The sequence below is a fragment of the Amphibalanus amphitrite genome, unplaced genomic scaffold, assembly GCF_019059575.1.
Source record: "Amphibalanus amphitrite isolate SeventyFive unplaced genomic scaffold, NRLGWU_Aamphi_draft 001661F_arrow, whole genome shotgun sequence".
NCBI classification, from domain to species: domain Eukaryota; kingdom Metazoa; phylum Arthropoda; class Thecostraca; order Balanomorpha; family Balanidae; genus Amphibalanus; species Amphibalanus amphitrite.
This window is the reverse complement of record NW_024883154.1, coordinates 43,335-51,514: the sequence shown is the minus strand read 5'-3', so window position 1 is coordinate 51,514 and position 8,180 is coordinate 43,335. Positions and strand designations below refer to the sequence as shown.

At 48.1% G+C, this 8,180-nt stretch overlaps 1 long non-coding RNA gene across 1 annotated transcript; it reads right to left on the bottom strand.

Annotated features, from left to right (window-relative positions):
• Positions 1 to 224: 224 nt before the first annotated feature.
• LOC122374481 lies at positions 225 to 886 on the bottom strand. Its single transcript, XR_006255227.1, has 2 exons — positions 778 to 886; positions 225 to 400 (listed from the first exon to the last, which is right to left on the bottom strand). It is a non-coding gene; the product is annotated as an uncharacterized LOC122374481 (long non-coding RNA).
• Positions 887 to 8,180: the final 7,294 nt, after the last annotated feature.

The following is an 8,180-nucleotide window of genomic DNA, read 5'->3' as shown; positions in this document are numbered from 1 at the left end:
GCAAATGCACACTGCGACATACCTATCCGGTGCGTATTGCAAACATCGGTCGAGTGTTGTGAGTGTGTCACAGGTTTGTGGCGGGGGCCTTATTTTGTTCGCCAACAGCCTCTACTGAAGGCATTTCACCGTCAGGATGGTGTGTTTTCTTGTCTGTAGCCTCATCCTCCCTGCCTCCTGTGTGTAGGGCGCAGTGCTTTTTGAATCCTCCGCCATGTCTTCTATGCGCCATGGTAGAGCGAGGGCGCTGTCCCATGTCTCGGCGGCCCAGACTTTCTGCGAGATTTTCTTCTGGAGCATCGGGAGAAATGTCTCCTGTCGTCTGATCCTCACCACTCTCCATATCTGGAAGGGTGCTGCCTTAGCTGGAAGGCTTTGGCTGCCTTGACGGTGGCCTTATCTGAAAAAATCAACGAGAAATGAGACGTTTTCCCATCATTCCATGTACTCATTCAAGCGTGACACTGAACTTTTAAAACCAGAGACAAAGCCGAGGGCAAATGACACATGTTCCAAGCTTCACCCTCGTGCTACAGTGACATCACATTATGCAGCATTGTTTTTGTCTCTCCTGCCATAATGCCAATACAGTTTTCATATATTTCGTTGTATGAGGAACTGTGCGGTTTTTGTTTTGCTTCATGAATGATCAGAGGTGGTCCGTTTAACTGATGTTGATAAAAATCACAAAACAATTCCTGACGCCATGCATAACATATATACCTGCCAACGAGCGATGAGCTTGTTTGCATTATCAATCCATTCGTAGTGTCTCACCTCACTGAACCCACGCGGCGGGCGCCCCCAAAGCACACTGGACGCCGAGTGAAAGCAGACCCCCACACCACACACTTCGTTAGAAGCGGCCAAGGCCGAATATCAGGCCTGGGGGCAGGAACACGAAAGCAGCCAACGCCCTGTTACGAGCATCGAACGCAACTATGGCGCAGCTAAGACAAACGAGCGCGTTTTTGCGCTGAATTTGAATGCCGGCTGATCATCTCGTCGGCTGAGATACGTGCCTAAGGTGCCTCTTTGATTTTCACAACAGACAATCCGTTTGCATGCCTTGCATCGTCAGCATAGCTCGCTATCGGCACTAAGCAGGTTTCGGTTGGTAAACAGTTTGGAGACTGGGTGGCGGTCCGCCACCAGCTCCTGGCGGTATCGTTGGTGGATGCCGGTGATCAGCGATCGATACCATCGGTCCCGTCTCCGAATCTCCCGGACTGGCGCGGTGAAGAATTCGATAGAAAGGTACATAAATGCTAGTTTCAATATGGCAAATGGTACTTAACTCGATCGCATTAGCTGTGTAGTGTAAACGAACATCACAGCACAGTTGGCAAATAAATTCAGGGAAACTTTTTTGCCAGTGATTACTATTTTTCTTACGAATAAATAGCTCCTAAAGATGACCATAACGTGTTGACAATAAATTTTACCTACGAATTTTAATGGAGGTATTTGGTTCATCTCCTGTTTTCGTCTTTTCTATACATAGTGCATCCGCTTTTGATTCGCGGCGGCTTTCATTGGTTCATTTCATTGGTACCTACTACCTAATCAACAAGCTCAGTTCGTCCAAAGAACTCATAGCCACTCAACCGATTTACCATCCTCCGCTTTCCCATGACGAAACGGCGGGACAATGACGTTGTAAATGAGAAACTGCCTCGTCACTAGACACACGTAGGTACCTATACCAACAATCACATTAGACCCCCGAACCCCTCAGATTCCTGTCTCTCGGCTGAGGCAGTAAAAACGAGTAGCCTAACTACATACAATGTGAGGTGAAAGGTGTCCCCGTCTCTAATACGCCATTGAACTATTAATACACCCTCTTTGAGAAGACTTTGTGCTGAGATGTTACACAGTAAAATGACGCAACCGTCTTGACTTGCTGGATGTAGTGACGAATTTCGAAAGTCATCATATTTTGCTGTTAAGAGTAAAGCTTAATGGAATTATCGGTGTTCAGGTATTTTGGGCCTCATTAAAAGATAGGTAACTGAAAGTGAAACGGCCAGGGTTGATTGCTTTATTGCTTTGAAGTCCCGTTCAAGCAGGAAATACACTAAGACCGAAAGGTGTAACTCATTAAAGGGACCCTCCCACCTTAACATTAGTTTTGAGTTGAGATAGCCAAATTGGTGGCCATGGCCTGAAAATACCGGTTTGGGCATTCACAACATCGAAAAATGCTTTAATTCGGAGATATGGAATTTCAAACTTGCAGTTTTCGGATTCTAAGGGGCTAATGCATTGGTATGCCCCCTTAGAATTTGTGACGTCAGCGGAGATCTAACGATTTTTAAATCTTTTACTAAAACGTTTGGCAGCACGCGGTGGTATATGCTGCTTTGCGCGCAACAAATGCCGCACTTTCAAATAAAGTCGCTAGGAACAGCGGAGATCCCAAAAAGTAAACAAAAGTAAAAGTCTAATATCTTGAAAACCGGTGAATATTTTTCGATGAAATTTGGTAGATATTCGTTTTCGCTCTTTCTGAACCGAGCGACATCACTTTCATGCCAATTCATAAACTTTTTTGAAGGTGGGAGGGTCCCTTTAAGACCGAGAGGCGAAAGCGATAATTGTTAACCCTCGCCCGAATTGATGTTTCGCCAGCCTCGAACGTAAGGGGGGTCCGTTGTACCCTCGTCCCTCCCCTTGCCGTTTAGCCCCTGATCGAGCCAGAGCTTCGCAAAAAAAAAAACGAGCGTGTTTCCCGTGACGAGAGGAAGCCGACGATACCCGATTTTAAGGTCCTAGGTCATTGGTTGACCTTCCAGGTCAGGCCAATGACCCAAAAGTCGGGAAAATCGGGACCTGTTAAAACGTCGTAAAGTGTGGTTGCTATGGGGTTTTTGGAGTGTTGATCACGAACATCATGCTAGTTTTGATCACAGATAATGATTCATGCATTTAGGCCAGGTCGCATCAGGTCAGCTCAGGTCAACCAGTAGTGCCGTGTATTCGTAGCAGGTTACCTCTATAATAGCTGACAGCTCTTAAGTCTGCTTGTCATATGAATATCATGCCTGTACTATCAGTATGACTTATTCACTGATATGAGCATGGTGTCTTTAAAAAATACATTGTTACTATAGTATAAGCCTTCATGCATTACATGTTTAACCTATATCAGCAACATTGATTCTCATCTTTCTACATAACGAACCCATTGTTACGGTAGGTGTAAATTTATTCAACCGATGCCTATGCGTAGGTATAGCCGTATATATGGTTATGACTTCTTTGGACACGAATGGCTAACAAAGTGAGTGGATATTGGAGTGCTTGTATTTATGCTAAGGTGTGCATGTTGTTAGATAACCACATCAGCCGTTTTCCACACACACAGAAATATTGAGCGCAAAAACGGTGTAATTGAAAGTACCAAAAGGAACATTTTTTTGGTGTAAAATAACTCAGTTTTCTGGGTAAAAGAACACTTATATGTGTGTTTTGCTAGCTTCGGAGTGTTTCGCTATGGTGTAGGAGAACCGCTTTCAGTGTAACTTTACCGCGAATCTCGCGTTACATTTACGCACAAATATGTGTTTTTGGTAAAAAGTACCAAAAGGAACACTCGCGTGGTAATCGTACACAAATTCATGGCGGTAAATTTACACAAGTATGACGGTTATTATAACGATTTTTTTCTGGTAAAGCTAATGTTGGGCCCGCAAAATTTGTAACGCAAGCGACACGCGGCGGGACGTTTCGCCAGCCGCGAGCCTAGCTAAATGGAACGAAACATTGTGATGCTCAATGCCTACCCCATGCTGCAAACATGCTTATTTGTTTGTTTGTCGTTTATTTATAAGAATCGACATCACATCTGACGGAAATAAGAGTTAGATTAGCGCAAAAGCATAACCTTATCAATTATCATATACATAAGCTGACATTTCACAGGCGCATGGGCGCCGCTACAGGCCGCAGCCACCGCCCGTCTCCCGTCAACTGCCCGTAATTGATAGATAAAAAAATATGTCATCTGTACGCACTACTTCACTGTGCCAAAATTATCGTTTATTTAATTAGCCATAGGCTCTCTATTGCCTATCTGGTAAAATATCAGCATAACTACACCTAATCAACCCTAGAAAAGCATAAAAGTGCATCCATTATTTTCATAACACGACAGCAGTTGAGTTGAAAAATTACAAGCCCACCTTAGCACTCCGACAAAGCTGGATCATTTCCAGCAGCTCCTCTAATGTCGCTCCGCTTCAGGTTTCAGACTCGGTCTTGATTGCAGTTATCAGACGACGACCACAATGCAGTATTTCACTTATTATTCACTTATTCACTCATTACTCAGCTTATTATCCAACTAGATAAACACCACAGCACTGTTTTATCTCACTGATCGCACAAGAATGGGCAAACCCACTCTGCGCACTGCAGCCACAACACTCCCCTGCCGGCCCCCGCGGTCCCCGGGGCACAACTGACAGATTGCAAAAATGGCGCCGACGCCGTCAGCGTGAGCTCAAAATTTCGCTAAATTTACACGGGTCGACGTAAACGAATGGTGCTCTGGATGTGTACCGCAATTACCAGTGCGACACAACACTCATTTGCGTATGGATACACTTGCTTTGCATAGAAACATATCAGTTAGGTATTTGAACATCTGTTATGATGTTACATTATCCTGTATTGCGTAAAGATGCTTGTGTGGTGTAATAAAACTGCCGATGTTTGTTAGTTAACCAATAAACGTCGTATAAAGACAAACTTATTATTGATACCTTTACTTATTATGGCGTTGTGCAACGGATACTTTGCTTATTTATCACGAAAATACTTAAACTAAAGATATTTTACTAAGTGAAGCAGAACTTTGATGCTATTTGAACTATTTACGAGTATATTGAGCTTGACATCGCTCAATATTTCTGTGTGTGCATGTCATTCTGAACATCACAGCTCCCCCGTTGTCCTATATTCGTTGCGGCCGTTTTACTCGCCCGTAGAGCCGCTCCATACCAGCGCAGTATATAAGTGTGCCACACGATGACTTTCCCACCGGTGGACAATGGGGCGTAATTGAGACACGCGCCGGCCAGGTGTGACGGCCTTTGGTCGCCGCCGAGCCGGCCAGCCGCGGCCTCAGAGCACCGCCGAGACGCATCGAGCCGACCGAAACGGGCTGGCTGAACCGAGCCGACTGAACCGAACTGATCGAACCGAGTCGAACCAAGCTGACCGAACAGAGCGGACTGAACCGAGCTGGACCGAACCGAGTGGCGATCGAACCGAGCCGACCGAATCGCGCTGGCCGAGCTAGCGACTAACGAGCTTACGGAGCTAGCCGAACTTACTTATGTCAAACTGTGATCCAAGTGAGCAGGGAGGGGGATTTATTCAAACATCGAGTTGAGTTGAACTTCGGAAATCGCACGGCGAGCTGATTTACCGAGCCGAGTTTATAAACAGCTGGCCGTGCTATGGGAGCTCGGACCGCGGCCTGCAGTCGGCCAGTGAGTCGCAGCTGGGGAATTCGGCCACATGCCAACACGTCGATCCGTCATCCCGGCCATTGTGGCTCTAAAACGCCATGTGATTTATACCTCTCTGGCCCGGCGCCAGATTCGTCGCGGCCGTGCGGCGACTTTAATACGGACACGGAACTGGTGAACTCAAACTGGGGAGTCCCGGACTGCTCGGTGGACGGATAGATAGGCATTTTCATATGGCACCGAGTGGGAGTCGGGAGCCCAGGACAGCTTTTACCCTAGACAGCATCGGGTGGCCCTGTTGGCTCCCGTGGGACAACTGACCGTGGCGCAACTCATGAGATATTTTGCTAGTTTCCCACTCCGCGACGAAACTGTTGTAGGTACCCTTTTGTCTGTCGCTTTGTTAAAACATTAGATCAAAGTTGCATTTCTGATAAAGCCCGATATGGGTACTAGGCAAAAATTATTGGGAGCACGAAACATATGGGCAAAGAATTAGAAGCAGGCAAAAGGACTGAGCACTGAGCAATGTGGAATGTGTCAAGTGATTTCTCAGTTACAAGCCCTGTAAACCATCTCCACCGAGCAGATGAATTCGGTCTCTTAGCAGTCATGAAACGACGGAGCTAAGTCAAAATTAGCATTTGGGGCTAAGTGCGGTAGTGTCGCTGGGACTCTACGTTCCAAGATCCCATAGAGCTTCTCAGTTATAAATTATCCCAAGCACTGACCCGATGGGAGTTTACTCCCATCCCCACCAGGACCCCGGCCCGGCCGACCGTCTCCGAGGGAGCACAGCGTCGCCGATATGGCGCGGGATGTGTGAAACCGTGCGAGAAACATCCGCGTCCAAAGAAACTGCCGGGGGAAGACAGCCGTAAAGGAGGACACACTGACAGTGGGGTGAAGGCATCTGATAAGAAGCGCATTGGCAGAATGCAGATGTCTGGACTCGAATCCGTTTAGTACGCTGAGTGCTCAGAATGAAGCTGTTACACGAGCATGTACATAAAGCTTCCCCAAAAGTATATCGAATGAATACAAACGCTTCATAGGAGGTGTCCTTTTAATTCCCCCCCCCCCTTCGTACCATTACTTACAGACTGCTTCATCGATGGTGATTGCACATTCTCAGGCCGTTTATGTGCAAAATGTATTGGTGAATTGTAGAATATGTGTGAGGAAATAGCTATATCGTCTAACATAAATAAATGCACACCGTGGAAAGCATGTGCTGTCTAACGTATGCGATAAATGATAAATGCATAACCATCATATTATGCGGCCTTTTAGCCAAATTGTCAACCTACATGGATTAGAAGTGCCTTCGGTGCCACCGTTCAAGAGATGACCTACTTGCCCCAGTCTCACTTTGGAATGTTCGTTGCTTGCCGGTACACATTCCTTTCAAGGGTCACCCTCAGGCGTTCATTTATGAGCGCGCACCTTCGCCGGGAGCTTTCTTGTAGTAATTATTTGTGTCGTCCCAAACAGATGTCTCAAAAACGAATGTCTTGCCATGTCGCCGCAAAGCTTTCCAATTACAATTCTGTCGTTTAAGGTGGCTCGTTTGCCGGGCGCCACAGCACGCCATAATCACTGTTCATTTTCCTCCGTAAATATGACAGATGACCTGTCGGAAAGCCATTACGCCGACCCGGCTCTCGGGCCATTCGGGGCAGCACGCCGGCGCACGGTCCGGTCTAAACGCAGCCTGCAGAGCGGCTCAGTGAGAAGACCGCTTAAACACCAACAAAAACGTCGGCTCCGGCGGCGGCCGAGCTGCGCGCGGGTCACCACTGACCCACTGGTGAGCGGCTGGTGCCGAGCCCGGCCGGCGGCTATGGAGGGCACCAGGACGGCGCGTCCTGCCGGCGCCACGCAGCTCCGCCCGCCGCTAGCTGCTAATATCTAACGGGACCGAGGTGCACGGCGAATCTCCACCGGACTGATGCGGAGGGAGGGGCGCGGTGACGCCCGACGGCCGGGTCCGGGTGCCTCGCGATCAAAACGGGCGCGTCGGATCGAACCGAGACGCTTCCCGGCAGATCAGAGCTATATCGGCTGTCGCACGAGACAATCGTTTCGATAAGGTACGAGAGCAGCCTAGACAGAATGACTATGACGCTGAAAAGGAAAGCAAATGCTATGCAATTTGATAACAAAAGTGCTTACTATTTCCATCAAGGCACGGCGGTAGCTGGCTCATCCGTCCACATTCCTCCATTCCTCTGGATTGCTCAAACATTGAGGAGAATGTGGGCCACACGGGGAGGCGGATCGTCTCTGGTGGCTCTGTGACCTCACATGGCCGCCCGAAACTGCCGGTCATCCGTCTCCACGGCTAGCGTGCGGCGGGTGCCTGTCCCGCTGTCGTGTCTCGCACGAGACTGTTGGGACGCCTGATCCATCGGCTCGTCCATCAAGTTCCGGCTACCGCATAAAACACGCCGCTCGCCGAGAGTTTCTCTCCCGCGTCTCACACGCTTCATGAGGATGGCAACTTTTTCATTCGATAGAGGAATGCAGGCTTTCCAAGCGAGAGAGAGAGAGAGAGAGAGAGAGAGAGAGAGAGAGAGAGAGAGAGAGAGAGAGAGAGAGAGAGAGAGAGAGAGAGAGAGAGAGAGAGAGAGAGAGAGAGAGAGAGAGAGAGAGAGAGAGAGAGAGAGAGAGAGATAGGGAGGGAGAGGGAGGGAGGGA